The 19473-nt window shown below is 45.2% G+C and overlaps 1 protein-coding gene across 1 annotated transcript in view; it reads right to left on the bottom strand.

The window, feature by feature from the left end:
• Vit (vitrin) overlaps positions 1 to 19136 on the bottom strand; it is a 119532-nt gene extending 100396 nt beyond the window's left edge. Inside the window, exon 1 of the mRNA XM_075955552.1 lies at positions 18927 to 19136. The gene's annotated coding sequence lies outside the window, so the exon portion shown is untranslated. The remainder of the gene's footprint in view (positions 1 to 18926) is intronic.
• Between the last annotated feature and the right edge of the window lie 337 nt (positions 19137 to 19473).

The raw sequence follows: 19473 nt of genomic DNA, 5'->3' as shown, positions 1-19473 counted from the left end.
CAGATGGAGCTGCACAGGTGGAACTGCACAGGTGGAGCTGCACAGATGTGCCACTCTTTTGTGGCCTGGGAGTTTGTTGGTAAATCTACTTTCTGGGAGGAAAGCTTTAAAACTCCTCTGATAGTTCAACATGCAACCAAGTTCAAAAGGCGGTTGTTTAGCAGGGCTGCTCTTCACAGCACACACGAGTCCCTTTGTTATCTTGTTAAAATGTTGAGTGTTAGTCCACTTGGTCTGGGCCTAGGAACAGGCACATTAAAGGAAGAAAGGAGAGTCTACAAGTATACTGCCCTTAATGTGCCCAATCTTATCTGATCTAGGAAGCTAAGCAGGGTCTGTCCTGTTTAGTGCCTGGATGGGAGAAAGGAAGGGGATTATGTCATCTGTGAGAATAAGGAAAAGCTTCATAGTTCTGGGAGCAGCTGGGCCACCTGACTGGAATGAACAGTTTCAAAACAAAAATAGGGAAAAGGGACATCCAATGTAGGGATCAGCATAAACAGGGTTCTAGGAGCTGGAAAGCACAGCGGGCCTGAGAAGGTTGTTCTCTATAAAGACTACACCTCCGTTCTCTTAAAGATGTAAGGAGACCTTGAAAGCTCACCAATACCACGATTCTCTGCACGTATTCGATACTTCATTTGGTTTTGAATCCTTATGACAAGTCAGCATGGTGAATTTGAAGGTCGTCATTGAATAGATCAAGAAACAAAGACTTAAGAAGTTCCAAATTATGTCCACAGGGCCATGAGAGGATGAGACTGGAGCACAGGAGTAGGAGGGAGGCATCTGCCTTCAGTTCATTCGATAGAAAAGAATATGGCGGAGAACCCAGACATAAAATTGGCCTGCATTTTGTTAGCATTATCACCTAAAAAGTTTGAACAGTATCACTGGTAACAAAACACTCCTTCTCTCTGGGCAAGCGGCATCCCCCATGCAACAGGGCTGCCTGAAGTTGGCATTCATCTCTCTATACTCTGCTGGGGCCCAGAAGTTTGCTGGTAAATCTGCTTACTGGGAAGGAAAAGACCCTGAGTTGCACAGTTTGCCAGTTTCTATGATATGGATGCTCACAGAATCTCATTTTTAAGCCACAAGAGTGATGTTCCTAGGTGGGAAATGCCTGTGCTTATATTCGATATTTAGATATGGATCTGCGAAGGCTTAGCACGAAGTGCTTCTCAGTTACGAACGAAATGTCAATACAAATACCAATGGATTTAAAACGGTTTGATGTGTGAAGGAATTGCTCTAAACAATTGTGTTAGCTACAAAGAGTGACGGCCTCACGGTCCGGCTTCCCTTTCTTCTTCATTCTGAGCAACAATTGTGATGAATCAGGTTTCCCAAGGGATGTTGTTGACCACCAGGTAACAGTAGAGCAAGGGTCTTTAATTTCAGAGTTAAGACATACAACTTAAGACTGCTTGCTAACTGGATTCTGAAATGGCTGTAGTATATTTTGGAACTAGTGCAGTAAGCAGTTTTTACTAATGGGAGACACTGCTGAGCCATGGGTTCAGCCATAAATAGCGGGCGTTCTTATGAAACAGGTGCAGGATGTGAAGTGTCCCACCTGGCTGCCTACGGCCAGCATGACCGTTACAGCTCAGTGTTGTAGACTCTTCCTTCGCGCTCTCTCACGCTCCACATCTCCATCTCCGAGGACCACTGGCTTGACATTCCTACTACATCCAGAATCAGCCCATAATGTCTCCACCAGTGCCCCTGGTCTAGGCCACACCCTAGTCCATCCAGATTCCTTTAGTTAGCCTTCTCGGCAGGTTAACTGGCCTCACCCTTGTTGACCCAGATTGGTCTGTGGCATCCCTCTGCTCAGACCTGAACAGTGGCTCCCAACCATCCTAGGAAGAAAAGCCACACTCTTCTCAGGAGGCTCAAGGTCCTACTGGATGTCACCACGTTTCTTCCTCCTGATCTCATTTCCCCCCGAATTTCCCATTATTCTTCCCCTCACTTAATCATTCCAGGGCACACTGGGCTCTTGACTGTTGCTAGAACATGATTTTCTCCTCATGGTCTCACGTGTGCATTTACTGTTCCACTAATTGTTTGCTCTTCCCCAACACGAGCAATCTTTCTCCCAAATCTTTGTTTGAATGTTGCCTTTTTAAGGGACATTATGCAATTGTCCTATTTAAAGCCATAATCTCCCTTTCTATCCACTGCTAAGCCCTATTCTTACCTTGCTATATATTTTTTTCCTGGTTACTTATCGTTTTTGACATACTCTATAATTTACTCATTTTGTTTGTCCAGTGTTGGGTTCCTTCAACAGAATGCTAACTCCATGAGGATGAGACTTTTTATTTGAGTTTATAGATGCTCAGCAAATACATGCTATATAACTATGTGGGTACCGAGGACTGTTTCCTTTCCCTAGAAAAGAAAACAAAGAAACACAAAAGAGGGAAGACGATCCGGATATACACCAAACCCAGTAAACCATACATTTTCCATGGTAGTCTACCCACAAACACAAGGGGGAAACTGGAGAGCAGAGAGGAACGCTCCCAGCCATGTCCTACAGCTGCAGAAATCATGAAGGACATACATGACCTTCACATGTGGGGTTGCATGGATAGCCACCAACCAGATCCAAGAAACGACATCTCTAATCCTGATGACGACATTACCCAAATATGACTCATGAGTCATAGAACTGACCAGAAACTCTGGTCTTCTGGAGAGTGTGTTGACGATTCTTCCTCACCCCTGCGCCTTCCTTCCTTGCTTGGCCTGTTTTTTTTTTCACACTCTTAAATGTAAATGTGGTTTTTTAAATGAGAGGAAAAGCATTAAAGCCTTTCTCTCTCTGGTACCCCAGAGTCCAGGACTGAAGCCCGCTCAGGTTCTGTAGAAGGGAAGGCGGCCAGTACCATGAAATCACAGGGAGTGTATTCAGCAACCTGGGAACCTTAACTCCTCCTGTGCTCTCAGGAGTGTGGACAAAAATTGAGAGAGAGCTTCCAAAAGAATGCTGCTTGTGCATAAATTATGAATTGTGCTGTGAGCTATAATTTAAAAGTTCCCCAATCTGTGGAGTTCTGCTGAGGGAGATAAAGCCTGGGTTGTGAAAGAAAAATATGCACTAGTGTGGGTAGATTAGCACAGCCAACTCAATTAGATATCAGTGCCTGAAGCTAGAAAAGGCGAAATCTGTAATAAATAATTCTAGCACCTTGTTCCAATTTCATCTCTCTGGCTGTGAGAAAACACTCTGACCCAAAACAGCTTAGGGAACAACGATTTGATCTCAGCTTACAGGTCAGAATCCATCATCATGGGAAGTCAGGGCAGGAACTGAGGCAGAAACCAAAGAGGAATGTTGCTTTCTGGGTTGCATACAGCCCAGAACCACCTGCCCAGGGAATGGTGCTGCCCATAGTGGGCTGGGCTCCCCTATGTTTTTAACCATCAAAACAGTCTCCCGCAGACACGCCTACAGGCCAACCTGAACTGGGCAATACCTCTGAGATTTTATTTTCAAGGCTTTGTCAAGTTGACAGTTAAGGTTAACTAGTCAGACCTTATATTTTCTTTGCAGTCCTGAAAAAACACTTCCCGTATGTTTCTAAAACAGGAGCTCCCTATGCTGCTTTCATCTTCCTCTCTCTCCTTCTCTTCTTCCTTTCCTCTCAAATCCAATCCACTAGTAGCTGAGAGTGGCCTTGAATTCTTTGCCACCGCAACAGGTTTCTGTGGTACTGAGGATCGAAACCAGGGTTTTGTGCATTGGACAAACACTTTACGAACTGAGCTCCATCTTTGTCCCCTCCCTTTGTCCCTCTTGATCATTTGTTTCCTACGTCCTGGAGGGAGTTGTCAATGAGGCCCCAATCTGCATTTGCTGAGAAAATGCCTAAGGTTTGTTCTTACACAGTGACCTTGGTTAGAAAGTGGGGGCTGACCTAGTATTTCCCACTTTAGAGAGAAGGAGTCTGAGGTCTACAATGGGCCGGACAATTCTTTAAGGTCACATACTAAAGTCAGCCCCAGTTTTATGGCTCTTGTTTCTGCATATTGTTTATTCCTTGGTGTGCATAAAATGTATTTTATTGAGACTTAAAAACAAAAGCCAAATTGACTTTTCCTTAGATCTATTTGCTAGTGTGCTTGATGCTCCACAGGTAAGAGGGTAAGCTACTTAAATCAAAGAGGTCGGAGAAGAATATTGTTCGGTAAGGTGGAAGGAGACCAAAAGGACACCTAGAAAGAAAACAGCTCACGTGGTCCGTGCAAATGTATCGTAATCTCCTTGTTCAAGGTTTCCCTGGGTGCAGAAACTGACGAACCCAGAAATTAGTAAGGCAAATAAAGATAAAACAATGATTAGCTCCTCCAGTTTGGGAGAGAGCATTTATCATCACGTGTGTGTGTGTGTGTGTGTGTGTGTGTGTTTCACTAGCAGATTAAATAGTTCCACAATAACTAGAGACCAAGCTGAAGCCACAGGCTGTCATAAGATGTGACCTCTGGGGAGGAGTTACCCACTTCCCATGATGTCCAATATCTGACAAGGACAGCCACAACCTCTGACCTGCTTTCCGGTGCCCTCCAATTAGGAAGGAGCAGCTTTCTGAAGCACGAGTCTGCAAGCACAGTCACCTGCCAGACTCTTCGCAGCCCACTCAGTCTCTAAAGAGAAAGGCTAAATTCCTTGGGGAGTCACGAGAGACTCTGAAGATATGATCCGGGTGACCCTGCAACACCATCAAACTGAAACTCTCTTTCAGAACTCTCTCCTCTGCCTCCAGCACCTGGATTTCCGATATTTGTCTGTGTACGTTAGCACCATGGCTCACTCATATGTCTCCCTGGAACACCTCACCACCTTCACCGGCCCCCCACAAACCTAGCCATCGTCCAGGCTTTCAGCCCATGGTCCACCTCTTTTATAAAAATCATCCTGATTTCCTAAAGTCAAAACCTATCTTCATTCATACTTTGGTTCATGATTCAAAGGAAAGAAAGACAAAAGAACAATAGAAAAAGGAAAGTCTCTGTGTGCCCTATGTGCCTAGCAGGGAGAGACAAAATGCATGTTCCTGTATCAAGTTGCTGGGAGCCTTCCAGAGGGAGACTGACATGTGCTTAGTCATAGCTAACATTTATGGGAGCACACGCTAAGTGTGGATGATGCTTTAACTCGTTCATCTTTACAACGGCCTGGGAAGGCCCTGGAAGCACACAGGAGTCAATGACGTCGCCCAAGGTGACAAGGCTGACAGGAAGAGGAGCTAAACTCCCAGATCAAAGGCCCTGCCTTCTGTACTGCCATTACCTGGAGTCTCCAAAGGAGACAGTGGTGCCCGTGGGTCAGTAAAGGGCGCAGAGAGAAACCACTCTGGAGATGGTTCCAGGGAACAGCCTCTGCTTTATGGCGTGTGAGTAACCACTTGTACAATGGAAGCCTGGCTCGGACTGGATAGTGAGGGCTCGCACCGCCAGGGGCTTTCTGTGGAAGAAGCACACGGAAGGAGAGGGAAGACTTCTCTGCAGGCCAGCTACCCCCTTCTCAGGATACTTCAGAATTCAGCGTTCCCACTTCAGGAGCACGGTGGGCCACACTTCTAACTTAGACGCTCAGTATGCCGAGAAGGCTGGCCACTAGGTCATGCCTGCTCTTTCTCCTATACGCCCCAGACCACCTCTGCATTCTGACTCAGTTGGTCTAAGCTGGAATCATACTGTTCGAAGGCACTCACACGGATTCCACTGGGCAGTGAGCCTATCTACTCTCAGAGCTACCAGCAAGGAAAGATTGAGTGGATGGCACGTGGCTCGCGTGTGGGGACTGGAAGAAGCTTGAACAACTTAGCTGAACTTCAGGGAGCGACTCAGCCAGGCATGGAAGAGGAATGAGGTTATTACAGAGGGAGGAAGGGGCTGCATAAGCCTTGAATGTCATGCCTAAAGAATGCGAGATTATTCCTGTAGGCAACAGGGAGACATGGAAGGCTTAAGAATGATTTTTTTTGCATTCATCATTTTTAATAAGCCCCTTGGAGGTCTACTTGAGCCACCCACTTGGAAAAAAATCTGCCCCATTGGACATATTGAGGTGATATAATGGCGGAGTCGGTCTGATCTAGGGGTGGTATGGAGGAGCACCCGACCATGCTCGGTCCATGAAGTGGAGGGAGCCAGAATCCATCTGGAAACATTTAACAGCTATGGAGAGTTTGAATGTTACTTCCACGATGCTGCAGTTCCCAAGGGACAGAGGTCTCTGTGTGGAGCGAGGTCACATCTGCAGTCTTCTGCCTGCCTGGAAATCCTTAGCCACTTGTCACTGATGATCATGAGATGATCAGAAGAGAGGAAAAGGAGGTTAGCACTCAGAGGGTCCCTTGAAAGGTGGAGGTGGCCTCGATGTGGACAGTGGCCTTTGCACAGATTATAGATCTGGGGGCTTGGTCTCCATGACTGTAGTCACTGCAGCTTTATACCAACAGGCCTCGTGGGGGTGGGGGGGAGCTACCAGAGTCTTCCGATTTGAAGGGCTGGAAGATCCCATGTCGCATAACTTCATCTCATGCACACATGTACTTTTGAAATGGTGTAAAAGGACCTTCAGGCTATGTGTGCAAGATGTGGACAAAACATGTGAGTGTTGAGTTTGGACTTGGGTCCTATCCTCGGGATATCTCGAGGATATAAATGAATTCAAACCTTCAGAACAAAGTCCCAGATTCAAATGGCTCTGGTCCCAGGCATTTCAGCTAAGGAATACTCACACCATAGTAATTACTACTTTAGGTGGGTTACATCCTGAAAACTGGGCAGAAACGAAACAGTTTAATCTTACGTTTTGGGAATAACAGTTGCCTCTCTCATTGGAAATGAAGAAGGTGGCAGAAGGTTCCAGGTCTACTGGCAGTCATTTTGTGACCATGAGAAAATCCACACTTCTGGAAAAGTTAGCATAAGAAGACATTGGGCAGTCTTGGGTATTTCTGGGCATCCTCAGGTATTGCAGAGAAATAGACTGGAAGCTTGGAGCCTGTGCCCAACTCTGTCTTTTGTTTTGTTTTTATTTTGTTTGATTATTTTTTTGAGACAGGATTTCTCTGTCTGGAATTGGCTCTTGTAGACCAGGTTGGCCCTGAACTCACAGAGATCTGCCTGCCTCTGCCTCCCGAGTGCTGGGACTAACAGCGTGCGCCAGCACCGCCTGGCCCCCAGGGCCCAACTCTGGATCATCTGTTATATGAGATAATAAATCTCCTGTTCAATTCAGTTACAACTGAGGGATTATTTCTATCTCTGTAATTATCAGTCTTTATTCTTGTCCATGACTTTAATTAGAGAAGACTAACGCCGCCTGTCATACCCCAGAGTCCAGAGTGTTTTCTCAATAAACCATGTAGTGTTTCTTTCTGGGACCCACAAAAAATTCCTTGAAGAGGCAAAATGGGCACTAGAATGTTTAGAAATCAGAGCAGTGGAGCTCACGTGTCCAGTGTCACATGTCACACAGCAAGGTCTTCATCTTGTTGTGTTGATTGTATCTATGTATGTGTTGGGGTGCGTGTGTATGTGTGGGCATGTAGAGACCAGAAGACAACCTCAGACGTCATCTTTCAGTCACTGTCCTTCCTCCTTGTTTTCTGAGACATGGCCTAGATAGACCTCATTGCGTAGGGTAGGCTGGGTGGCCAGTGACCTCATGGATTCTCATGTTTCTGACTGCTCAGTGCTGGGATTACAGGAGTGTGCCACTATGTTCAGCTTCAGAAGTGGGTTCCGGGGCTGGGATGGAGGTCTTCCTTCATGCTTGCACATCACTTTACTGAGAAGGCCAACTCCCCAGTTTAGTACACATGGTATTAACTACATCAGACTTCTCAAATAGCCACTATTGTACAATTCAAACTATGCCATAACTTATTTGCTAATTATTATGAGGGGAAATTTCAACTCTTCTTTTTTTCTGAGACAAGGTTTCTCTGTATATCCCTGACTGTACTGGAACTTGCTTTGTAGGGCAGGCTGGCCTTGAACTCCCAGAGATCCGCCTGCCTCTGCCTCCCGGGTGCTGGGATTAAAGGTGTGCACCATCACCCGGCTAAATTTCCACTCTTATTGGTATGCTGTTCACTTTCAAAGTCCAGTGACATCTATAGCTTCAAATCTGGTAAGATCAAGGATGTCAACAGCTCAAACACAGTTGCCGAGACCATTCCCTTGAGTTTCAGTGACTCAGCTGGTCAACGCCTATAATCTAGCAAGAAAAGACACCTTAGACCCTTGGAAATATCCCTGGGCCCCAAGAATTGAGACATTGAGAGCCTTCATATGCGGGATTGCTGAACTGCAGACCTCGTGAGGCCCTGCATAAAAAATGACAAAACAAGACTAGATGAGAGAGGTGACAGTGGGCACAGCCTCGGGCAGGGGGCAGGGAGGCATTGAGCAGCGCCTTCATTTCTGGCCACTTCCCAGGTCCCATTTCCATCCGAGAGAGATCCAGCTGGACTCGGCTCTCGGGCATGACATACATATTTCTGGACACTTTTGCTCCAGCCAGTTTTGAGTTAGTTTCTGTTTCTGGCTTGAATTAAAACCTTTCCTCGTGTTTATTTTTTAGTTAGGTCTCTTTTCCCTGAAGTGATGGCTAGTGGAATAAAAAGGCTTCAGATGAGAAGGATGCACGCAATTCTCTGTTGGCCTTAGAGCAGAGGCTTCCTAGAGAGGCGATGTGGAACCCTGAAGCCAGGGTCTGGAAAGATGCACGGTGAAGGGACACAATGAGCTCTGGAAATGGATGACCCCAAATCACTGCTACATTGCCGTGGAGTTTCCGTAGATCATGATAGTACTGTACCAGCAAGGGGCTTTTACAACTTTGAAGACCTTTGCTTGCTACAATTGGGCTAGGTGGAAATACCCCTGTTTTTGGCACCTCATGGATGGCAGCTAGTCAAGTAGCTAAAACACCCCCAATGACCAAGCCAGCCTCCCACAAATAAAGAGTCAGGATTGTCTAATCTCTGTAACTGGCAGTTTCTCTTGATGTTTATGAAAATGTTGCGTGAGCTAATATTACCACCCGAGGATTCCCCTTATGTCTCACATATACATGGATGGATAAGGTGGGAACTCCTTATGGATGCAGTCTTTTCTTAAAGGCTGGTTTTCAAAAGAAATTGTGAGTATGGGGGTGGCACCTGAAGGGAGGTGTCTGTCCTCTGATGTCTTTAGAATCTGGAGTCCCAGGCGGTTATGAGCTGTTTGACTCAGGGACTAGGAATTGGACTCAGGTCTTCTGGAAGAATAGTAGGAGCTTTTAACCACTGGGCCATCTCCTCAGTCTGCGGATCAATCTTGATCACTGAGAAAATCCCACGGCAGAGGTACCCATCCATGGTCATCGGGTTGGATTAAACAGCTCATGCATGTTTCATTGACAGACACGTACATACATGTCTTTGCCACTCATCTATGTGGTGGTTTTTCATATTTCAGAAACCCCAAAAGGGAAAGCCTTTTTTGGTATGTGTTTGAAACGATCATTTTGTACCTCGTTAAGAACCTGCCATATGGCAATGCTTACCACATCCACAAAGGCTCCCACCAACAGTGACTTCTAGGGGAACTGCAAACAGCAATTACATTCCTGAAGTGGTAGTTGAGGTCTCACATTGCCGGTGAGGGGAAGATACGCTGGCGTGCAGGCACACACCCATGAGCTCTACCGAACTCCTCCCAAGAGCCATTCAAAATCTGGGGAAGGAAACAAGACCCTCTAAAATGAGGTGGGCCAAGAGAATACGTCGTGGTTACCCCGGAAACCAAGAAAGGCTTAGAAAGAATCACATGCAGCTCTTAAACATGAACTTCTCCCATCAGAGATGGCTTTCCCTAATGCGTTTGACACCACATTAGCGTTGCCTCCTATTTGTGAATTCTCTCTTGGACTATTGCGGTTAGTGACTGCCAAGGGCTATCTACTGTGAATTGAGCGCTGAGTATCTGTTTCGATTCAACTGGGATCCCCAGAGCCTTCACTGGTGCGAACACTTTGTGCTTTCTCATGTGGCCCTAGTTCTGAGGCGCAGAAAAACATGTCCAGTTCTGAGTCGGCCTTCCAGCTGAGGTGGGAATAGGAGGGTGTGTTTTTGTGACCCGTGCTTTCCCGACTGCCTCTGTGTAAAGAATGGGTTCGTCTCAGATGACAGGGCTTCGGCTCCCCCAGAGCAGAGTCGAGGCACATTCTTGAATCCCATTGAGGAGAGGCTTGTGGAAACTGGAGGGTGTGGAGGGGTGACTGTGGCTGAAGAATTAAGGGCTGTGGAGGATTAAACTCTGGAAATTGCCAGGAACAAACAGAAAGAGCTCGTTGAGAAGCAAGATACTAAATTCTCTAAGGGAACCCACCCAGCCTCTTACCAGACTGTTCTTAGCCCTTAAAGAGCTCTTACCCTCACCCACGTGCCTCTCCTTATAATTTTTGTTATGTCACACGAGTTTTGTCCCTTTATTTCTCTTCATGGAATGATTTATTTATTCATTTGTTTATTTTTATTATTATTTTTTTATTGAGATAGGGGAGTAGCTCCAGTCTCTGAGTGTTTCTCTTGGCTCCCCTGTCCTTTAGCATGGCCCAGACTGTGGGGACAGTGGAGGAGGGAACAAGCTTGGGTTCCAGTTTCTGTGCCTCTTTGGAAACCCAGCTTAATTTCCCAGAGACATCACTGGGAAGTAGTTGTCCTTCAGACTCGGGACACAACGGACTTGATTTTGACTTATGATCGACTTGTCTATCAACACAGGGAAGAATGCGCAACCACCAAGACTTCCTGTATGGCTGGACATCATGGCACCTGGCACATGCCCACAATCTCAGCATTCAGGAGGCAGAAGCAGAAGGACCATCGCCAGTCTATGGCCAGCTTGGTCTACACAGCAAGTTCCAGGCCAGTTAAAACGACATAGTAAGACACTGTGTCAAAAACCAGCCCACCAAGCCGACAAACAAACAAAAACAAAATTAAAGTCAAGCAAACAGACTCCCTCTGTGAGACAGTCTTCTTGGGGTGGGCGGGTCACTGGATGCTACGGAACCAGGAACATGGAAGGCAGAAGAAACCGCACACAAAACGCCAGCCTTTCAGAGACTGAGGGGAAACTGCGAACCCCAAGCCAGAGCACCTACCACCATCTGACTGTAGGTAAGAGATCCCCAGTAAAATGAGGGCATCTTTAAAAAACCCATAGCTGTCTTTTGGGACCTAAAACAGTTGTTAAATCCTTCATAGCTTGGGGAATCTGGACACCAGCCTGTAACAGTACCAGCCTAGCAACTGTAAATGGCTGTTAGTGGCCAATGGGAAAAGAGTAAGCATAACACAGCGAAAGTGAGAACATGGATGTGGGGTGTAGCATATACACTTGCAATGTTATTTTTCAGTACTGCCGAGTACTGTAAACATGCTGATGCACCCCACATGATTAAGTTAAAACTTGACCAAGGTGATTGATAACCTATGGGGCACAGCTTGAAATATTAAGGAGCCAATCAGATTTTATTCAGAGCAGAGGCAAGAGCTCTTCTAAGCATGAGTTCACAGTGTGGGTATCTGTGGAATGTTGAAGGTACTAGGAGGACACCTTCTCTCTGCTTATTTACAATGTATCCGCGATTTCTCCTGTCCTCTCTCAGCTCCAAATACCACCCTGGCCTACCAAACTTGATCCCACTCAGGACCCACTCAGGACCCACCCAAGAACCACTCAGTCATGCTGCCATGACTCTTATACCCATCTGGCAGTTTGAAATGCTCTCCCCAGAGATTTTGTGGCACTTTCCATTATTCTCATGAATAGGCATGCAATGAAAATCATTTCCCATTTCACTGCTCCTACGTCCCCCAACCTCCTTGCTTGTGTTTTATGCAGCACACACACACACACACACACACACACACACACACACACGCACACTTTCTAGTTCATGCCCCAACATTAGCAGCTCCTAAAAAATGGAAGCTCCTTTGTTCACTCTTCTTCCCCAGTTCTGAGAACTGGGGGTGCACACTGGAGGCGGCCCAGTAAATAATAGTGATTGCTGTTGTAAACATTGTTATCTCGGCCTTCCTGAGTGGCTCGTTCCTGTTCGAATACACATTTCCTTAGAGTATTACACAAGCAGGGCTGGCCTGGGCAAGCCAGCTTGCACCTTTATGTCTTAAGTGTGTTTTCTCTGTCTGGGACAACCTTGCACCTTTATGTCTTAAGCGTGTTTTCTCTGTCTGGGACAACCTTGCACCTTTATGTCTTAAGCGTGTTTTCTCTGTCTGGGACAACCTTGCACCTTTATGTCTTAAGCGTGTTTTCTCTGTCTGGGACACAAAGAACCCTGATCCCCTGGAAGTTGTACATACTTCCTCAAGGAATAGAACCCACCCTTTCAAAAACTGAGAAGGAGGAGGAGGAGGAACCAGGGTTTCTTCTTGTGACAGCCTGAATGGTGATTTCCCACCAAGTTCTGTTGCATAGCTACATGAAACTTTAGCTTTCTTCCAACCAACAGAAAGAATCTGAGATGTCATTCCTGAAGTTGTGCCAATGTAAAGAGTGGTTTTCTTTAGTCTGTGCTCTAAGGAGCAGTGATTTCTTCTTTCTATAACAAACTGCTAACTTCACCGCAGTGAAGATAAAGGAAATCTTTTGGAGACACAGGCTATGCAGAAGGCTTCCATGTCTCCACCCCGGGACCTGGAAAGTGATTCTTAAATCAGGAGATTGTTCAAGAACACTCACAACCCAACACACCAATCTCTTCCTGTCATTCTCTTTCCCCTTTCTTTATTATTATGGAGAGGACTCAACTGCAACATGGACAGCCATGCTCGAAGTGTGGCTTGAAATTTAGGTGTTCGGGATAGCAAAGACTGTTCTGAACGTAATTTAAACAGTAACCACAACAAACCAGACCCTGTGTGTTGAGAATGCGAGCCTGGCATTAGGCGTTCTGGATTTGAGCCGGAGATCTTCTTATCTAGGACTTCAAACTTTAAAAACTTCTCAGTCTTAGTTTATTTATCTGTATAAGGAGATGGCATCAACCCTTGTCTGCTTATTGTAAGGGTTACGAGTTAATGGATGAAAGGGTGTTAATACCATTGGGTTTTTGCTGTCATTGTTTTTTACTTGTTTGTTTATATGGTTTTTGCTTTTCCAGATGGGGTTTTTCTGTGCAACAGTTCTGGCTGTCCTGGAACTGCCTCTGTAGACCAGGCTGGCCTCGGACTCAGAGATCAGGCTGCCTTTGCTTCCTGAGTGTTCTCATTGGGTGATGAGTGGTTGTTCTGTCCACACTGCCGTCGCCACTATTACCACCTCTACAAAATATGGCCACTTAGATATTAGTTTAGAACCCAACAGAGCAAACAGTTGAATCTCTCAATAGGATGCTTCCTAGAGCTAGTTATGACTTGATTCTTGTGTGTTTTTGGCGAAGGAAACTGGTGTGGTCTGAATGTTAGCATCTCTCAAAGCTCACATACAATCCCAGCCCCAAAGGCAGTAGTTTTGGGAGTTGGAGCCTTTGAGGACGACTAGAGACCTTATGAATAGGAGGAAAACCGTCATCAGAAGAGGCACCAGGGGCTGGGATGATGACTCTGTCGGCAAGCGTATAGCCGGGTAAGCATGAGGACACAAGTTCAAATCCCTAACACCTATGGAAAATATTGGGTGTGGTCCACACATGTCTATTACTTCAGTGCTGTGGGAGGTGGAGACAAGAACATCCCTGGGGCTTGCTGCCGGCTAGCCTCGCTCCAGAGTCAGCGAGAGACCCTGTCTCAAGAGAATGAAGCGGTGAATGACAGACATGGCACCCAGCTCTTCCTTTGCCCTCCTCCGTGTGCCCACATGGTGAGAGCAGGCTGTGTACGAAGCAGAAAGTTGGCTCTCACCAGACATGGACTCCATAGGTGCCTCGATCTTGGACATTTCAACCTCCAGAACTCAAAATAAAATGTTCTCTTTATAGGCCACTTCGTCTGTGGCATTTCTTACAGCAGCCACAATGGACTAAGATGGAGAAGAAGGACTCACGGCTGCCATTTGACTAAGTACTTGGAGGGTCCCAGCAGGAGGCTCTGGATATACGTGTCTTCCAAAACTCACAGTTGGAAATACCAGCACTCAGTGTGACAGGAAGTAAATCATGAAAGGGAGCCATCATGAATGGCATCAGACTCAAGAGAAAATTCCACTCTCTGTCATTGGGTGACTCAATGAAAAGATGGTTGCTTATAACCCCAAAGTCATGTCTGTATCATACTCCAGCCTTTGAGCACTTTGATCATGGCTTTTTATTCTCCAGAACTGTGGGAAATTGAGGTTTGCTGTCAGTCTACAGTGTTTCGTTATAATACTGCCAATTGACTGGAATGCCTAGAAAGGAAGCAATTCCGTATTTTTCCTCCTTTATCTTCTGTTGGGGTTTGTAAAACCCCTCCACCGATTCTCTTAAAAGTTTTCTAGAAGGTTGTGTTACCTGATGAGTCAAATGACCAAGAAACAATTCCTGACAATCCTCAAGAAGAATTGGAAAAAACCTCAATGAAAAAAATATAAACTAGAAATGGCGCTAATTTTAATTTTATATAAATTCTAAGACCAGAACAAAATATGACTATAAAAACTTCCTCAAGGGGAGTCCAAAGCACATCAGCATCTCTGTGTTGCTCGTTTCCCGCTGCAGGTTTGACTCAGGACAGGGTTTGGACATCCCTCGCTTCACTTCCCCTTTGTCCCCTGACGCTTAGCTGTGGATTTTGACCTCGTCACATCTGCTCTGTGTGGAACCTTGCCATTTCCAGGTTGCCATGTAACGTAATTTTTATGGACGGTTCCATCAAGCATCGTATGGTGCCTGTTTTGGATACATTCCAGGAAGCCCAAACGTTTCTACTCATCCCCAAGGACCTCGGGAAGACTTACGAAAAAGCTCCTCGCTGATTAATAACAAATTCTACGGCCGGTATCCACAACTGTTTGTGTTATGGATGAGGTAACCATGGAAAACACAATAAACAAAACAGAAATAGCCCTTGCTCCATGGCGAACATGTGACCATGGACATGCTGCCGTGGGAGATTTTCTTTCCTTCAGCTTTTCTACTTGTGGTCTGCAAAATAGGAGCTCACCTTGGTGATTTCAGGCTGATGTGTGTGTGTGTGTGTGTTTAATTAAGATTTTACTGTCTAACAACGAGTACAAACAAAAAGTGATTTCTGGTGTCTATTGTCTAGTGTGCTATTGCCAAGCACTTCCTATACCTCTATCAAGCAGCATTTTCCTTGTGTAGCTTCTCCCTCTCCTGTCTTCCTGGTGTTTGGAGGAGCAAGAATTTCCCTGTCTTCAGGCCACCACACACACACACACACACACACACACACACACACACACACACACACATCTTGAAGCAGAGACAGAGAGCTTTCTCAGTCACCAAAAGTTGCCTCTTTGGCTTATCCTTAGCTGAGTGAAGGACAAGTTCAGACCCTCTGAGTGGCAACTGACTTCTAAGACCTACAAGAACCGCACAGAAACCCTCAAGTCATTTTCTAATCCCACCCAAAGAGTTAATGTTTAAGAGTTTGAAGACAATCACAAATGCCTGGCTCCATTGAAGCTCTGGTTTCTTGCTTAAGTCACCACTTCAATGAAAATAGTTGCTAACATTTGGTGCCGACAGGGTGACATTGGGTGCTTCAGGCTCTGACTGAGGGCTCCTTGCCACAGTTGTATGAGGTACGGATTAACTCACGGATGAGAACACTGGGACCCACGGCTTATCAAAGTTTGAAGGGTCAGAGCCTGTTGACTGAACAGTCTCCATAGCGCCCTCTAGCATTGCAAGGCCATTTGGCCTCAGCCTTGGTCTCTCATGGCGTCTTTAAACTCTGACATCTGACATTATCTTTACAAGAAGACATGCAAATAGTCATGCGTATATGCCAACGAATGGGAAAAAAATTGGACTCACAAGTTTACGACTTGGACCCTCCCGTCCTAAGTATACTGTGGATAAACACAGACACACACACAGATACACACACGCAAACACACACACACTTCCTTTAATTATCTTGTGAAGAACAGTTGAATTTCATTTTCATATGTTATTGTCTTAGTAAGGTTCCTATTGCTATGATAAAACACCATGACCAAAAACAAAGTGTGGAGAAAGCGGATAATTCAAGTCACACTCCAACACTTAAGGAGGTCAGGCAGGAGCTGAAGCAAAGGCCATGAAGGAATGCCTCTTACTGCCTTGCTCCTCGTAGTTTGAGCAGCCTGCTCCCTTACACCATCCAGCACCAAGTGCCTGGAGTGGCCCCACCACAGTGGGCTTGGTCCTCCCACTTCAATCGCCAACCAAGAAAATACCCCACAGGTTTGCTCATAAACTAATCTGGTGGGGGGGGCATTTTCCCAACTGAAGTTTCTTCCTCCCAATTAACTCTAGTTTGGGTCAAGTTGATAGAGCACACACACAATTTTTACTTAGTCATTTAAATACAAATATTTCAAATACAGTTTCTGTAAGTCTGTTTTAACACTTCTTATTTTAATGTATATGGAGTCTGGACAACGAAACAGACCATCTTATCTCCCTTTTCTGTGTTATAGTTCATATGAGGAAATGAAGGCGTCTATTTGTTAGGTCTCCAGGGTCATTAGATGACCTTCTACTAGCAGACCTCTGCTGTGGGTCTTGTACCCTGTAAAGATTTGTCACTTGTATTGGTTTAATAAAATGCTGATTGGCCAGTAGCCAGGCAGGAAGTATAGGTGGGGCGATGAGAACAGGAGAATTGTGGGAAGAGGAAAGGTTCAGTCTGCAGTCGTCACCCAGATGCAAAGGAAACAAGATGAGAATGCCTTTCTGATAAAAGGTACCAAGCTACATGGCTAACACAGACAAGAATTATGGGTTACTGTAAGTTATAAGAGTTAATAAAAAGCCTGAGTGAATAGGCCAACAGTTCATTATTAAGGTAGACCTCTGTGTATTTCTTTGGGATTGAAGGACTGCAGGACCTGGTGGGACAGAAACCCCTGTCAACAGAACACTGTGTTCTGCCCAGCACTCACTGCCCTAACACCGGGCTCACTTTGGGGGATGGTTTGAGGAGGAGATGCTATGTGGGTACACACCAAGAGTACGTTCCTGGAGGATATCTAGAATTTTCCTCTGACTGTATAAAGAAATATCATCCTATAGAAAACACTCATCTTCAAACCCCAGTTGTAGCTGCCAATCAATAATACTAAGCCTCATGCTGGCCCTGGGAAGGAGGAGATGCTTGCACTGCCCTTACTATTTTTCAAAAGGGGAACAAAAGTCAAGCAGTGTACCATGTCTTTCTTGAGGGAGCACAGTGCTCAGGCAGGGCTGCTAGGGTTATTCAAGACTCCTGGCTTGGCACAGTGGGCCAGACCACACAGCTTTCCTGTGTTCCACGTGTCTTACAGGAACTACAGTGGAGAGCAGCACAAGCCTGACTGTTTCTTGCGGCACTATCCAAACCATCCGCTGTAGTTTCCCTGAAAGAACCTATTCTCCCTGCGATTGGTAACTTGCTGGGAAGATAATTAGATCTGCTGAAGGACAGCCACAAACGCGATTTCGGCAGAGATGCCGAGCGGGAGTTCTCAGCGTTCCTGAGGTATTTCCTTTCCAGCCTTTCCCGTTGCAAGGGAGGTAGCAGGTATATTTAAATGAAGTTGAGCCTGGTAAGTTAGCATATTGTAGTAGAAACGCATTCCTTGTAATCTTAAAAAGTCCTAGTCTAATGCTTGTTTTTGATAAAAAGAAGATATTTTAATTTAATAAGTAAAAGAAGAACCCTCGCAACTTTTTACTAGTGGGCACACACACACACACATTTAGCAAAGAAAAAATCAACCCAAACAAACAGTGTTTGATCCTTCTTTGCTTCAGGGCATTCCATCCTTCAAGGGACCAGGGAAAAACAACCTCATAACTTTACCACCAAAACTTCCAAATTTATTGAAACACAACATAATGTGTAAATTTAGCAGAAACACATTTTTTTTTCCCTAAACAACCACCGTGGCCAAGAATGCCTGGTTTTGTTTTTATAATAAACTCCAAGAAAAATCTTGAGTTCCACCCTTGCTTTGGGGCTTGCTTGGAGCAAAGGTTCCTGTCTAATTGTTCAGTCGGATCCCCCTGTTTAACCTGCACTTTGGGCGTTTATTTCATGTTTGTACTGGTTCCACACAATCGTACTTAAAAGAGATTGCACATCCTTTCTTCTTAGGCAAAACAGAACAATGCAAGGCTAACAATGCCAACCCCTTCTCAGGCTTATCAATAAGAGAAGCATTCAGCCTAAGCAAACACTGCTATTGTAAACAGTCAGAAATTGCTCATCTAGCCACATTCCGGGAGACCTGCCTCAATGGAGAGTCGGCTCTCTCTTCACAACCCTGTGCCCACTCCTCACACAGCTTTTCAGGCTTTAAGAAGCTGCTCTAGTGTTACTATGTTCCTTATGGGAAACAAGCTGAGTTTTAAAGAAGGCGAGAAAGAAGTAAGTCACTTAAAGTTTCCACACAAATATCACATTTTTAACTTACTTTAATCATAATTAAGTTGCTTTAGTGACACAGCAAAAACCTTGTTCTAACATTAATACCTTAGCATTGTTTATTTATAACACGCACAATATGGTGATTACAGCTAACTAGCAGCTACTTCTATTACAATCCTCTTTAAATTGAAATTTACCGGCTGGTTTCGGCATTTATGCTTGTTTATCAATGAAAAGTACTTTGTAATGTTTTTATAACAACGAATGGAAAGCAGCCATATGTACATGTACATCTTTAGCCCTCACCAGACATACCTTGTTTGAAGAAAGCAGTGACTTTTTTCCCCTAAGCTTTCCACCACAAAGAAGGGTTATTCTTTTTTCTTTAAGATTTTCTGCATCACAAATCCCATCCAAATTATTCTAAAGAAGAAGCAAGAGGAGGTCCAGGAACCTTTCTCTTCTTAGACGAGCAAAGCAAACATTCCCATCTACCTCTTCTCAGCCCTTTGGGAGGCACATTTTGTCACACACACACACACACACACACACACACACACACACACACACGCCTCTCATACTGGGTTTAGTGCTGAATTAGGCGGTCCTCTTTCAAATTTCCACTCCCACTTGCTGTTTTGAGCGAAGGATTTCTAAATAGTCTTTTCTTACCCAAAGCACACTTCCAGTAAGCGAATTCTACAATTAGATATTCGGAGACGCAGAAGTGGAGGAGTTAGATAGGAATTTTTATTTCTTTTTAAAATATATGTTTTTAAAACTATTCAAGCGGAGCAGTTGTTTTTTTCTCCTCTCTCTCTCTCTCTCTCTCTCTCTCTCTCTCTCTCTCTCTCTCTCTCTC

The sequence above is a fragment of the Microtus pennsylvanicus genome, chromosome 21 (genome assembly GCF_037038515.1).
Source record: "Microtus pennsylvanicus isolate mMicPen1 chromosome 21, mMicPen1.hap1, whole genome shotgun sequence".
Classification (NCBI taxonomy): Eukaryota; Metazoa; Chordata; class Mammalia; order Rodentia; family Cricetidae; genus Microtus; species Microtus pennsylvanicus.
The sequence above is the reverse complement of the archived record's forward strand: the minus strand, read 5'-3'. Positions and strand labels throughout refer to the sequence as shown.